Below are 16,654 nucleotides of genomic sequence, written 5' to 3' on the forward strand. Positions count from 1 at the left end.
CAGTTTCTATTCACAATGATTTATTTTTATCCTCATAATTCAATTATTTACTAATTATTCAACTTAAGAGGTTAACTTAGAATATGTTGCTAATGATTATGCCACATATCCATATCTATGCGGTTTAGGCTTCAACGATTTGGTATTATAAAAAATATTTAGAAAGAGCCATTGTAATTTATTGTAATTTTTAGACTTTCCCCTCTCGTTTCAAATATTTTCCCCTTTTAACGTTTTTCTTAATGTATTATCAAAGAAAAAAAATATAGCAGTTGAATTAGAGTCAAGAATTGAATTCGACCACCAGGATTGTGCCATATGGAATAAATTTGTTGGACTAGTCGTTGTGAGCCCATCCGACCATTGTGGCGATTTCCATGCATCAGTTTTTGTTACGATCGGTCTCCCATTTTCTTGTAATTTTGTCCTCATTAATGTAGCCTGATCAAAATAACCCTAAAAGGGTACGTGTTGACTCTGTTGACTTTATGTCATTACACATGTGGCGTATTAATAAGTATATTCGAATAGTAACGTTGTGAGCCCAGCCAACTGTTGGAACCAAAATTGCGCACCAACACAGATGATGGAGGCACAAACTCAAGCAACCTATAAAACAGAAAACAATCGTAAGCAAGCCTAAGACTGGAGGAGGGAGGGGGAGGTGGAGGGGGAGGGGGTGTGTGCCGGCTAAAGGCTCACTGACCATTAAGTTAGTAAGCAGTTTTTAGACTCGAGCAGTGGGCAAGAGAATTAGGGTATTAAGATTGCATTACTAGAGATGAGCCCTAGATGGGTGTATTTATACTATGGAGGGGGGAATACCTTTTTAGGATATAATCTTTGTTATAAGCCAAGAGAATCATAGAGGATATCTAGAAGTAGATATTGCACTAAGTTGTGAATACTTGCGGTGCACCCCAAGTCCTAGATTGTAGGAACTCCAAGACTTATAAAGATCTGAATGAGTTCATATCCAGATAAGATTGCGGAACAATTATGGTCATCTAGCGGAGTTGCTCTCACTTCGCCTATTTCCTCGCAATAAGGTGATGGTGGCACCGCTGCTCCATCTAATCCAGCTCTGCTCGGAGCTGTCGAGTCTATAACCGAACTTCTAACTTAACTATATTTACATTTAGTTTTGACTTGAATGGAAATTCCCATTTTTCGCCTTAGACTATGAGTTTTATCCTATCTTGGGTCTTACCATAATGACCCTTGTGTGTTCCACTTTTGTTCAAAAGATGTTTGGTTTTGACTTGAATGCAAGTTCTTATTTTTCTCCTTGGACTATGTGTGTTTATCTTATTTTGAGTTTTACCATAGCAAGGTTTTGCAAGTTTTATCTTTGATGCATTCCTTTTGGGTTTACTTTGAGACTTGCATTCAATCCTTGCGTCAATGACTTCATCAATTATTTCTTCGTCATTTATGAAAATCTGATGTAACATCTACTTAAGTATCTACACACTTGTTGAAACCAAATTCGCGCAACTACGTGATTGAGGGTTGAGCATAAATCTTAGTAAACCAGAGCAACCTGCAAAATAATAAAAAAATCGTGAGCAAGTCTTAGACTGGGGGTGGGGGGTTGTGCCGGCTAAAGGCTCTTTGACGGTCAACTAGTGAATGATTTAAGACTAAAGCAATGGGTAAGAGAATTCAAGTGTATAGATTGTGTTATAGTAGATGAACCCTAAGTGGGTGTATTTATACTGTGGGAGAGAGATCTAGAATGGAATCCTCATTCTAAGCCAGGAGAATCCTAGAGGATATCTAGTAAGTAGATATTGTATCCTCTTAGAAGTTGTGATTACTTGCGGCACATGTTTATACCTAAATTGTAGGGACTCCAAGACTTATAGGATCTGATTATGTTCATATTCGGATCAAATCACTTGTCTCGCAGACTAAGCATGGTCATCCAGCAGAGTCGCTAGGGCTTCGTCTAGTGCCCTAGAGTAGAGTGATGGTGGCATCCTGCTCTGTCTAATACAGGGAGTCCATGACCAAACTTCTGAGGTAACAGTATTCGGATCAGACTTACTTCGGCCCTGAAAAGTCATGGTCCCACAACACTCAAGGGGGAGTGGTGTAACATAATTCCTAATATAAGTGTGATTATGTAAATCCTATATAGATTTGGTTGCTCTCTTTATGATATTGATTATTTCTTATTAGAACCTATATTCCTTAGAGAGTAAGTTTCTCTCCTTGGTTTGAAATAAACAATGGCACAAGCAAAGAGAAATCAACAGCCTTGAAATTCCACAATTCTTTTTTTCTTCTATGCTTGCCACACCTCCTAGAGAAAATATGCCACAACACCATTGTTCTTTTTGTACCCACAATACAACTCTTCTTTTTGTAGAGGTTGTATTGTTTATTTTAAAATATAAATTAATGCACCATAAATTAACAAAATCTTCTTTTGCAAGATTTTAGAAGTTTGTTATATTTCGAATTTAATTAGTAATTAATTGCCACTTAGTTTTACAGTATAGTGGTATTTCTCTTCACTTGTAAGTAAGATGTCTTAGGTTCAATTCTCGTCAAAGCAAATCTGAACCACATTATTGCTAGCCCATTATGAGACTAAGCTGTGACAGCCCGTCCCGAAAATATCAAAAACGTACGTGTGAAAAGACTACTTTGCCCCTAGTTCGTTTTCGTTACGTTTATTGGTTGTTTTGTGTTGTGTTGGCATGTGTTGGGCCACACACTCACACTCTCACTCTCCCTGTCCCTCTGTCCCTTTCCCCTGTGTCTGCCCCGAGCTCCATTCCTTCCCTTTCTCTTTGGAAACGTACGGACACACACACAAGCACACTAAATCTCCACAGATCGAAGGAACTGAGTACACATTCGAGCTCGTGAGGCTCGTGGGAGTCCAGTCGTACCATTTTCAGGTGAGAACTCCATCGTTTTCACGTCGATTCGACGATGTCCGTTTTGGGTACTATTCATGCAAACGTGATTTCTCACGTTTTAGGAATTTTGAAGCTCGTAGGTAGCTTGGTGAGGTCCCAAGGAGTCTCGGAGTAGTTCGTTTGAAGGAATTGGACAACGGGATCACTGTGTTCAAAGTTGGCCGGAGTTGGTTTGGTTTTGCAGGTGAGATTCCATGGTTTTTAACCCTTAAACGTTGTTTGGTTGTGTTCCCCTAGTCCTAGGCTTCATTTTGGTGCAAAAATTATGAAATTTGGTTGAGAAACGGACGAGATATCGAAGTTTACAGTTTTCGCGATTTTCCAGCGCCGGCAACGGTACCGGAGGTTCGCCGGGGAAGGAGACGGAATATTCCGTCAAGTCTGACGGAATATTCCTGACACCGTTGACGGAATCCGTTAGAACTAACGGAATATTCCCTACGGCGTCAGTTGACGCCGTCAGCGTGCTAGGCACGTGCCTGCGCGTGGCCGTGCCTTGGCCGACGCGTGCGGCGGTGAAAATTTTTTCTAAAAATTTGGGTGTGATCCTGAGGTTGTGTAGAGCACGTTGGTATATTCATTTGTCCAATTTGAGCAATGTATGAGAAGTTATTACGAGAAGTTGGTTATGTACTTTAAAATTAACGTTTTTGTAGTTGTTTTGCATATAGGTGATACGTATCCTGAGGACGAGCGTGGTCACTCGAGGCAGGGGGGCTACGACCCTTCCACTTACCAGTGAGTGGGCTTTTGGTTTTCCGTATATACCTATATACATTTATTTTCCCAGAAATTGTTTGAAAGGGTTAATTGTTTTATGCCATGCACCATATTATTATTGTTTATGCATCATCACGTGCATTATTAGTTGCATACATATGCTTATGCATATTGGGTGCTGTGGACGCACAGGTAAGTGCCAGGTAAGTGTTAATCCTGTTTATTTTCAGTAGTGGTTTGAGATGCTTAGAGAGCTCATAACCTGCACCCCCGGTGTTAGTGCTCCCGCCCAGAGTAGGGCACAGTCCTTCACGTGATGTTCACCTCCCGCACCACACGCTCAGCTTGGATCCAAGTTAGGTGCACAGTCTTGTCGTACAGACCACATTAGGTGGTTCCGACTCGTAGGTGACCCGCGATTATTCGCACAGCCTTCATGTGATCGTAGCACTAGAGCGTATATACATATGTTACACCCAGGCCTGTCGTACAGACCACTTTAGGTGGTTCCGACTCGTGGGCAGGTCCAGTTATTGAGATTTGAGCTCTAGATGCAGCCGTACAGGTCACGTTAGGTGACTCCGGCTGCCAGATTATATGTTATTGTTATGATTTATACCTGAGTACTTGCATTTTATTATGAGGTTCCGACATGGCATATTCTTGAGTATATTTGGCATATCTATATACATACGTACATATGTTATTTTCTGGGAAGTATACAGGTTTTACGGCGAGGGGTTAGAATGTATTTTACTAAATGGTTTTCGAAAAGATTTGTTTTTGCCCACTCACGCTTTTGTTTTGCGCCCCTCCAGGTTCTAGTTGTCTAGCAGGTTCGGTGGTTTCCCATAGGGCTTTCCCGGCATTTCTGACAGACGCTCACCAGCGTAGGGTCACCTTCGGGTGTACTGTTGTCGCATCTTTTTCTTTTGGACTGCTGTAGACTTATCGCTCTGAAATTGTGTCTCACTTACGCTAGCACTTGTTTTATCACCTTTGTATGCTAGTTTTTAATTATTCGTACTTTTTATATTACTATTTTATTAGCTTCCGCACGTGCACATGGTTACGTCACCTCTGCGTGGCGGCCAGCACGCCCTGATCTCGGTCGGGGTGTGTCAGTTTAAGCCCACCCTTTCCTTCTTAGTGTTAATAATATCGTTTGTTAAAAATAAAAAAAAATAATTATAATGACAATTTGTATAATTTGAATTTAATTAGTAAATTAATTAAAATTGGAGAAATTAGTTATATCAAGTCTCTAAAAGCTTTAATTGTTTGGTTTAAGAAATCCAAAAACCAAACATCTAGATCAGAATTCTGTTAAATAAAAATGAGAAAACATTATTGAGTAATTTTTTAGAATAAGATTTTTCTTTTATCTTTCTGGCAATAACCATGCTCTCATATATACCACTAATTAAGTCACTAACATTTGTTCCAATTGACTTATGTGGAAGCGTTGTGATAGTGAGAATGTATTTCAGGTGACAAATTTTAGAAGAGTGCCAATTTGGAGAGAAAGACAGAATTTTATGTAAGGAAATTCTTGTAGTGACATGATTGTACAAAAATTCAAAGACATAGACCCACACAAGCCAAGGAAAGAAAACATATTTGGGATTTTGTTGGGAAAGTACAAACAAGTAAGGCTTCAATATTTGCTAATTAGTTGTGCCGAATTTTTACGATTCAAATTTATTTATTTTCCAAGCTGCACTTTATAGATTATTTTTATAAAATAGTAGATAAATTGAAAATGTTTGAGACATCTAATTGAACTCAAAGAAATTGACGAACACTATGTTCTAAACAACATTAAAATATGATCTCTTTAGAGATATGGAACCATTAAGTAAACATGTGTTGCCCTCTAAGCAACTTGCCCCAGATATTTTGCATTTAGGAGGATCAGTATTTCTTCACTTGCAAGTCATGTTTCCTTTACTATTAACAATTACCGCAAACACATGAAAAACATAAAATCCAAATATTTTATTCCTAAGCAAGTGGTATTTTACCACAGTGGTGGAAAGTGTTGAGCCATTGCATGACAATGTGGATTCGAACCTCGTCGATGACTAATCTAACAAAAATCTATCGGTTGATAAAAAAAAAATCCAAAAAATCAATAAAGGGAAAAGAATGTAACACAAAACGGTCCATATCCTCGAACACATGTTTTTCTTTGTTAAAAACCTCATTCACATGAGTACGTAAAACATAATGTCGACGCTCACAGTGTCTTCAGAAATTCTTCAAGAGCATGGATTGTGGGTTTTTGTGCCAACCTTAGAACTCAAAGTGATAATGCTCATGTACGATATGGAAATCGTAGGATATGAAAATTTACCTGATAGACATTGTGTTATAAATGATAAAATTTTATCTTTCATCAAATGCTATACTAGTAACTATACAAAGAGAGAAAATATAAAAGGGTCCCAATAGAAAATGGTCACTAAAGCTTTTGGGTGACAAGCTTCAAATAATTTTTCGTGATGATTCTCTTCATATATTTATTTTGTGTTTAATTTACTATTTTGATGTTATTTTTTATTTTTTATTTAAACTTTTGTTGATAGGGTTAATTTGATATTTTTACCATTTTTCGGTTGCCAAAGAGGATTTTGAAAAGATGCGTTTTGATATAGACACCTTATATTACTAAATCTCTCTTCCTTTTGAAAATTTGATTATACATTTTTCCTACAATTTTGGTGATCATTTGCTTTTGTATTTTATATGAAATTTATTTCTTCACGTTATTTCTTTATTGGGTTTCCTTTTTTTCCTCCTATTATTCCTATACCATATTATGCATATCTTATAAGGAAAAATTACACTTAAGAGTATACTTTCAATACTTAATTATATATTGAGACCACTTTTTAAACATTTCAAGAAGGGACTTTTTTTAAACCCACGTAAGATGACATCATGTCCTATTTTTCTATTAGAAACGGAGTTACATATTCTGTTAAATAGTGATCGGTGGTGATCTGTCACATCCCGGCCCGAGCGAGACCACTTCCCGGGCCCGACTCCACTACCGTAGCACGATATTGTCCGCTTTGGGCTTATCATTCCCTCACGGTTTTGTTTTTGGGAACTCACGAGCAACTTCCCAGTGGGTCACCCATCATGGATTGCTCTAGCCCCCTTCTCGCTTAACTTCAGAGTTCCTACGGAACCCAAAGCCAGTGAGCTCCCAAAAGGCCTCGTGCTAGGTAAGGATGAGAATATACATTTAAGGATCACTTCCCTGGGCGATGTGGGATGTCATAATCCACCCCCCTTAGGGGCCCGACGTCCTCGTCGGCACACACGCGACCAGGGTTAAGCTCTGATACCAATTTGTCACATCCCGGCCCGGGCGGGACCACTTCCCGGGCCCGACTCCACTACCGTAGCACGATATTGTCCGCTTTGGGCTTACCATTCCCTCACGGTTTTGTTTTTGGGAACTCACGAGCAACTTCCCAGTAGGTCACCCATCATGGGATTGCTCTAGCCTCCTTCTCGCTTAACTTCGGAGTTCCTACGGAACCCAAAGCCAGTAAGCTCCCAAAAGGCCTCGTGCTAGGTAAGGATGAGAATATACATTTAAGGATCACTTCTCTGGGCGATGTGGGATGTCATATGATCCGAATCATTCAAATTATATTTTCATTTCTCTGCTGTTTTTCCTTCTCTCTAAAGTTGATTTGTTCGGATTTATCTTTCATCATCTCCCTCACTTATCTCTAGCCATAATTTCTATTCGAATCATTCAAGTTTTTTTCAAAGGTAAGTGTTTTTCTCAAGTTTATCTCTCTGAATTTTATGTGTTCCAATTTACATTTTTCGAAGTGTTGTCTGTTTTTTAATTTATTTTCGTTTAGATTTTTCGAAGTGTTGTGTTATTGATCACATTGAGTTTTCTTGGTTTGTTTTTGTTTTTTACAGTCATGGTTTTTTAGTTTTGAAGATTTTGATTCGGTTTTTATTTGATCGAGTGTTTGGTGAAGGTGATTTTTCGTTGTGCTGGTTTTGTTTTTCATTAAGGTTCCTTTTGTTTTTTGCAGTATAGTTATCATATATATATTTGGTAGAATTGGAATGGATTATGAGTTAGTTTAGTTTTTGGCGAAGGTTATTAATATTTATGCAGCATCAGTTCATAGAATCGTGCAAAATCAGTTGCCATAAGTTTTTTTATTTTTTATTTTTTATTTTTTTTTATGGTTTTGGGGGGGGGGGGGGGGGGGGGGGGGGGTGGGGGTGGTTGGGGGAGTTGGGGGGACTCCCCTATAAACATGTAATAATTTTCAACGTAATACTTGTGTAACATCAGTTTTATATAAACAATAATTTTCAACGTAATACTTGTGCAGCATCAGCTTATTGAATCTTGCAAAATCAGTTGGCATAAGTTTTGGGATGGGAGGGTGTTGGGGCGAACCTTCCATAAACATTTAATAATTTCCAACGTAATACTTGTGCAACATTAGTTTTATATAATCAACGTAATACTTGTGCAAGATCAGTTTTATATAAACATTTATTTAAAGGACAATGGATTAGAAACCAGTTAATGGATTATTTAATCATTTTTGGCATTTTGTGCAGCATCAGTTTCTATTGATTATTAGATTTACATTTTAAAATGCATATATATATATATATATATATATATATATATCTAATTATTTATGTGCAGCATCAGTTTTAACTTTATGTTTTTTTTTTGTGTGTAGATCATGTCTGTTGTTTAAGTGTTGAAGTGTGTATATGAAAATTGTGCAGTAGTTATGCCGCTTTATCCGCATACTAGTTATGAGGATTTGTGTGAGCAATTAACTTTGAGGTTTCCAAGTTTGTGATTAGGAGGTTTTTTGTTGAAATATTCATTATTCGGGGGCAAAAAATTAAATAATATTCATACTTGCACTATTCGTATTCGTCAAAAGGAGAATAAAAGGTTTGACCCTTCTGTTTTGTCATCTTTGTTGGCTGTCAAGGTTTGTTCGAATCTGTCTATTAAGGCAAATGATGTTATGAGAGAAATGAAGGAGAGTTATGGTCTTGATGTTAAATACCTTGTAGCTTGGCGTGACAAAGAGATTTCATATAATGAGATTAATGGTGTTGAGGCTCTCTCATTTGGATTTTTGCCTTGGTACCTTGATGAGTTTGTGCTTGCCAATGATGGATCCCTTTGTGCACTAGAACTTGATAATAATAGTAATCGGTTTGAAAGGTTACTCATATCTTTTGGAGCTTCTGTTAAAGGATTCCTATAGTGCAGACCAATGTTGTTCCTTGATGGTACGTCTTTGTAGGGAAGATATACTGGTACTCTTCTTGGTTATTGTGCTAAAAATGCAAATAAAGTTTTTTAATTGTTATAAATTACAAATTTGTGATATCGTTTTGACTTTCAATATTTATATATTTTGGAGAATTAGGTTATTCTTTTTGTGTAGATTTGTGTATGTAGCATTAGTTTAATAATGTGCAACATCAGTTTAATAATATGCAATATCTGTTTATTAAAGTGCAACATCAGTTTAATAATGTACAACATCAATTTATTACAGTGCAGCATCAATTTAATAATGTGCAGCATCAGTAATGTTACGTGCAAAACCTGCTTTTGATATAATTATTTTTTTTTTCTTTCTATATCGAGATTTTCCCTATGTGTTATGGTATTGTTGACATAGAAAATGAAGACAATTGGACGTGGTTTGTTGAACATTTGCCTTGAATATTAAATTACCAAAGAAGGAAGATCATGTTTATTACCGACCGACATCATGGGTTTTTGAATGCTATTCGAAAGTACTTCCCTACTGCTTCTCATGGTTTTTGCATTATACATTTGAGGGAAATTTTAGAGAGGCGATGTGCAGGTAATAAGTTTTTGAACGATCAGTTGTGTGAGTATTTCAAAAATTGTGCATATGCATATAGTGTTGAAGATTTTGATAGGAATATTGAGAAAATGAGATGTGCTGGTAGAGATATTTCCGATTCATTTTTAGATGATCTTCCAAAGGAGCATTATTCTATTATACATTTTCGAGGAAATCGGTAGGGCGAAATGAGTAATGCAACTGCAGAATCATTTAACACAATGATTTCTGAAGAGCGTCAGATGTCTATTCTTGATTTGATTGAATCAATTAGGGAGAAGTTGATGGTCATGATGTCCAACAGGAGGTGTGTTTCAGAAAAAAAAACGGTTTTCTTTGTTATGTCCAAAAAAAGAAGAGGACCTTAGATGTTTTGTTCAAGAAGGTAGTTATTAGATTGTTAGTAGATCATCTGATGATGTGATTGAGGTTTTTTTTTGGGGGGGGGGGGGGGGGGGGGGGGTGGGGTTAAGAACTCTTTTGTTATTATGTTGAATCAACACCAGTGTTCATCTGTTTAATGGAAGCATAAAGGATTTCCTTGTGCTCATACTTTGCAAGTTATTCTGCATGATTATCGTGATATTGAGGATTTTGTGGATGACTACTGGAAAGTTTCTTCTTATAAGCTAAGCTACTAATTTCTTAAGTTTCTGACTTGAACAAGCCCACTTTTGATTTACTAAATGCTCCTGTTAATCCCCCTCTTACAAGAAGACAAGATGGTAGACCACGTATTCATCGTTACAAGTCTAAAAATGAGACAAAAGGTGTAAGTTGTAGTCGTTGTCATCAAATTACACACCATAACAAGTAGACATGTCAGACTTTAATTTGATTTTTATTTTTTGAGGGTTGGATTTTTTTGCATTATGGAAGTTCATTATCAGATCAGTTTTTTGTTGTTTTTCGTTCAGAATAAGTTTTTGATTTTATACAGAATCAGGTTATACGTTTTGTATGCAAAATCATTTTTTTTGTATTTTTCAATTTTTGGTTCCCCAATTTATGAAGAATTCATTTTTAGCAATTGAATTCATGTTTTTATAATAAGAAGTTATTGGGAGAAGCTTGCCGTTCCCAATTTTGCAAATTTTCTATCATAGAGAAAATGAATGAACAGATTGAAAAAACTATGTAACATTTGAAATGCAAAGATTAAAAAAAGAAATGTAACATGCGAAAAAGATAATAATTTTCAACGTAATACTTGTGAAGCATCAGTATGACATCCCACATTGCCCAGGGGAGTGATCCTTATATGTATATTCTCATCCCTACCTAGCACGAGGCCTTTTGGGAGCTCATTGGCTTCGGGTTCCACTGGAACTCCGAAGTTAAGCGAGTAGCGCGCGAGAGCACTCCTAGGATGGGTGACCCATCAGGAAGTTCTTGTGTGAGTTCCCAAAAACAAAACCGTGAGGGAATGATAAGCCCAAAGCAGACAATATCATACTACGGTGGTGCAGCGTGCTTGGGAGGTGATCCACCCCGGGCCGGGGTGTGACAATTTGGTATCAAAGCCTAACCCTGGCCGTGGTGTGTCGACGAGGACGTCGGACCCCTAAGGGGGGTGGATTGTGACATCCCACATCGCCCAGGGGAGCGATCCTTATATGTATAAATGCTGGGACGGAGGGAGACTACCTCGTCAAACAGTATGTGCGCTCGCTGAAAGATAATGCCTTTGACTGGTGCACCGACCTCGAACCCGAGTTTATGAACAGTTGGGATCAGCTAGAAAGGGAATTTCTCAACCGCTTCTACAACACTCGCCGCACTGTGAACATGCTGGAGCTGACCAATACGAAACAGTGGAAGGATGAACCTGTTGTCCACTGCATCAATAGATGGCGTTTATTAGGTCTGGATTACAAAGATCGGCTTTCTGAAACCTCCACCATTGAGATGTGTGTTCAAGGCATGTAGTGGGGACTACACTACATCATTCAAGGCATCAAACCATGAACCTTTGAGGAGTTAGCCACCCGTGCCCATGATATGGAGTTAAGCATCGCCCATCATGGGAAGAAAAAACCGATCGTCGACTACAAGAACGACAAAGTTTTGGGGCCAAAGGTGGATAAAGCTATGTGGAAACCCACCAAGGAAGCAATGACGGTCAACACAACTCCAGTCAAAATCCCTACACGAGGCAAGGCGATTCAAACCGAAGCTTTTCATGATCATGAGATGTGTAGACGCACTTTGAAGGAGCTTGAAGAGAACACTTATCCATTCCCCGACTCTGATGTGGTTGCCATGTTAAAAGACTTGCTTAACAAAAAGGTGATCAACCTACCTGAGTGCAGACAGCCGGAAGAGATGAATCGTACTGACAATTCAAGGTACTGTAAATTCCACCGCTTCATCAGTCATCCGACGGAAAAGTGCTTCGTACTGAAAGATCTCATCATAAAGCTGGCTTAGAAATGAATCATTGAGCTAGATCTTGACGATGTGGTGAAGTCAAACTATACCACCGTCACTTCTGGCTTTTTCGACTCAAAATCTTCACCTCAACTGCTAGGGGCATGCTCCAAAACCATGTCAGTCAAGTCAAGTGAAGTTGAAGGATAGACTCATGTCACTCCAAAGAAAATGCACAAGAAGCATACGACTCCTCCACAAGTTCACCAATTGGAAAAGGGGCAAAACAGCTCTCGTCAACCTCCAAAGCTACATGAAAGTGATGAGGATGATGAAATTGTGACACGAAGATCGTCCGTTGTCATCACGATGCACGATTTCTTCCCCAAAGACTTCTTTAATCACTCGGTCAAGAATCTATGCTATGAAGATTGCAAGGAATGCCTCTCCAAGATCTTTTGACAAATTCATAAAGCTCATCGTTGGCACGAGCCTAAAAGGCGACAACAAACGATCCTTGCCTGCACGAGCTGAAACTGCAAACGGCACCAAATGCTCCTAGCTTGCACAAGTTGAAACTGCAAACGGCACCAAACGCTCCTTACCTGCATGCAAACGACACCAAATGCTTATTGCCTGCACGAGCTAAAACTGCAAACGGCACCAAATGCTCCTAGCTTACACGAGTTGAAACTGCAAACGGCACCAAATTCTTCTGGCCCACAAGAGCATAAACTATGTACGGAAAAATCATTATAAAAAAACCATCACTCATTTGAACTACGTCATGACTTGATCCCTCCTCAACCAAGGGTACGTAGGCAACTTAAAACTTCAAAACTTCAAGTACAGTCACATCATCAACAAAAACACAAACACTTTGAAGAATAAAGAGCAAATACAAAATATGAATACTATATTCTTTAAGGGAAGGATTTGGTTACAAAGCCTTAGTACAAAAAAAAAAAATGAACAGCAGGATGACGGACAGTGCAATGGTGTGCAGCGAACAGTACAGCGACGGCAGTGCAACAAGCAGCGGCAATAGGCACAACGACGTCACCACTGAGGAAAGTTGTGACCAAAAGGCACTACACAGCATAAACTCGCCGCAGTCTTTTGCACAACCCCACACGATAAAAGTGACGCACTGGAACAAGCTCCAAGCAGCAGCAGCAAAGAGCCCATGACAAGTAGCAATGTCAGTGTGCACGACAACGTCACCACCGAGGAAAGTTGTGGCCAAAAAACACTACACAGCATAAACTTGTCGCAGTCTTTTGCACAACCCCACACGATAAAAGTGACGCACTGGAACAAGCTCCAAGTAGCAGCAGCAAAGAGCCCATGGCAAGCAGCAAGGTCAGTGTCCACGACAACGTCACCATCGAGGAAAGTTGTGACCAAAAGGCACTACACAACATAAACTCGCCGCAGTCTTTTGCACAACCCCACACGGTAAAAGTGACGCACTGCAACAAGCACCAGGCAAAAAGCATAGTTGCACCCACATCCTGCTCACTCCATCACCAATTGCAAATTCGCAAAAAGCTGCCACCAATTGTGAACATGGGTAATCCGTCAAAATAGCAAGGAAATCCATGAATGCAGTGAGCACCTATTAAAAAAAAATAATAATAATAATAAATACATATGTTATAATGTATTATAAAAAAAAAACACACATGTTATAATGTATTACAAATAATAATAATGGCGGTGGGCTGGATTGTTGAGGATAAAGCCCAAAACCGTGAGTGGGCTGGATTGTTGAGGATAAAAGCCCAAAACCGTGGGCTGGATTGTTGAAGATAAAACCCAAAACCGTGAGTGGGCTGGATTGTTGAGGATAAAAGTCCAAAACAGTGAGCCCATTGGCGTCAGCCCAATAGCGTCTTTCTTCTTCCTCGCACCCATGCCCAACAACCTGTCCACTACCATGGAAGTGAAGCACCAGCTCTGCTGCCTCACTCCGCCAAACCCCACCTGCTACACATGGTGCGCACACCCGGAGCAAGGTGGCCTCCACCACCAGTTACCATTTCCACGCCAGAAAAGCTACAAACCCAGCTCCAGCACCTGGACTTGCCACAAACTGCTGTGATTCACCAACCTTCTCTGCAACTCCCCTGCAGGACCTCTCCGTCCCGTCGTCGACGTCTGTTGCTGTTGTATAGACTGGGAGGATCGACTGAGGTGCGTCTACTACTGCGGATCTAGGTAGCTCTCCGTCCATGCTCGTCTTCTTCAGCAGCCATCGTTATCTCCATCTTCATCATCGCTCCCGGAGGGTAGTTCAAGCACGAGATCGGCGTCATCATCATCCACGATTGCAAGATTGTCCCCGACCAGAAGCTTGTCCTCGCGAGGTTCAAAGTGACGTACTCGGGAAGGCCATGGTGGCTACTCTAATCTGCCATACATCAGAACTTGCAAGTGCATAGGGCAGACTCATCTTCCTCGCCGAAGTTCTCCTCACGGGATTCGCCACCAAGTACGCCTTTATGATTACTCCGATGTACACCGTCAAGGTCTCTCCCGCGTCGTCATGTGGTTTCCTCACTTCCTCCACAGAGGTGTTCATTAATGTTGGGATATTGTTGGGCTGCATCTCCAACTATGCCAGTTCCAAGCTCGACCCAGTGCTCTCCGACACCCTCCAGATTCAAAGACACCAATAGGAACCACGTCGGATTGGATCTGGTACTTTGTCGTCTCTACAATACACATCTACAGCTCTGCCGCTGCAGGTGGTTGCTTTTCATCCCATACAACACATATATATATAAAATCATAATATATATATATATATATATATATATTGGTGCAGTGACTGTGCAAATAATGGTCTCCAGATTAGCAAATGAAAATGGTCCGCATGAGGAGAGTGCGGTACAGCGAGGAAGCCCATTAAGGAACCCAGCCATGCCATCTTCAAGCCACTACTCACAAATGCATGCTACTGTTAGCAAGTCAAAAAGAAAGAAAAGAAAAAGGGCGGTGGCGACGAAATCATTGAAAGATAGAAACAAAAATGGGGATGATGGCATCAGACACCATCTAAAAGAGAAAAGAAAGGTAATGGGATGGTGCACGGCATCATTTAAAAAAAAAAAAAGAAAAAAAAAAGAGAGGAAGTAACACATCTTAATATGTTTTGTTTGTACTTAGCACAATACACTAAATGAAATAAAGCATGTCTATTGATATCCCTGAGAAATTACAAATGCGTACAACAACAAAAAAAATTAAAAATTAAAAAAAATTAAAAAAATAATCAAAAAAAGGAAAGAAAGATAGAGCCCTTCACAAAGGTTGCTCGCGTGAAGCCCCACTACTTGGCGAAACCCCAGGAGCGGGAGGCATTGAAAATAGATTATTCGAAGCCTTAATACTTGGTTGAACGCTAGATGACGAAGGCAAAAGGTGCCTCTAGAAGAAAGCCACAAACCTCTGATGGTCACTTTGAATCCGACCTTCAGATTCTTGCAGTTGATCAAGCTTCATTTTCATGCTCATCAAATAATTATTTGCAAGCATATGCAAATCTCTATTCTCGCACTTAAGCTGTCTAATCTCTTATCTAAGATTTTCCACCTCGGCCGTCAATGATTCAACTTGACGGGTTCAAGCAAGTAGGCGTTGGCCCATGTTGGACACAGAGCCCACACACTGAACACTGAGAGCTAGGGACTCTTGAACGGCCAACTCATCGGACCATCTTGAAAGCAGCTTATTATCTCTAGGAGTGAGGAGGTTCCTAGCTATTACCGTAGTCGTTGTTGCATCCCTTATCACAGAGACTTCACCTGTAAGAGGCCCATTAGAAGATAATAAGGACGGGCACCGTATATTACCCTGACGCGGCGCACTTGTATCACCGCTGAGACTCAAATATAAGCAAATGTTAGATGGGTTAGCCATTTTCAAAGATGTTAAAAGAAAAGGGTTGGATGGAGTAAAATCTCAAAAAAAAAAAAAAACACCGAAGACAATTTTCACGAGTGGGCAATCTTCAAAGTGTGCATGTTGGATGTGATCGATACTTCTATAAAATGAGAGGCAACATAGCCACCAATTCAAAAAAAAAAAAAATCGAAGAGACACCATTCTTCGAATTTTAAAAGCCAGATTTTCCTGCGTAAAGTTCGTCAACACTTTTCAGACGCAATCTCAGCTTTTCAAATAACGCGTGCAACTTTGTCAAAGATCTCTGACAAAGTTGAAAACGCATGGAGTTCACTATTCCAACTACCACACTTTTGCCGACAAGCGTGGGTGACAAAGTTGCACCCGCATCATTACCTGCTATTAAAATCCCTATACATGTCAACATGCATCCTCCATGGCAAAGCATACATCCAAAACGCATGACTCTGCTTCCTTGCCAAGAATGCAGCTACAACTAAACCTCTCAATATGCTCAGTTTTCTTCTTCCCTGAAAACACCTCTTCAACCGAGTCTTCAAAAACAAACGTATCTCATATCATCAAGTCGAAAGCAACAGTATCTCATAGCATGTCTTCTCCCTGTCCTTTTCTTTGTTCTTGTTTTTCCCTGTAGGTCAAAGAAAAAGAGAGTAATCAGCCAGCACTTGGAATCAACCTTCCGACTTGGAACCGATTGCCTGGAAACCCCTTCCCTGATTACTTACCTAGCATTGCTCTCAAGTACTTATCTTCAACCGTTGATGTACTTCCAAAGAAGACACCACATCTGCCTGGAAA

The sequence above is a fragment of a genome, unplaced genomic scaffold (genome assembly GCF_019419815.1).
Source record: "Pyrus x bretschneideri cultivar Hongxiangsu unplaced genomic scaffold, Pyrus_bretschneideri_v1 Contig91, whole genome shotgun sequence".
NCBI lineage: Eukaryota > Viridiplantae > Streptophyta > Magnoliopsida > Rosales > Rosaceae > Pyrus > Pyrus x bretschneideri.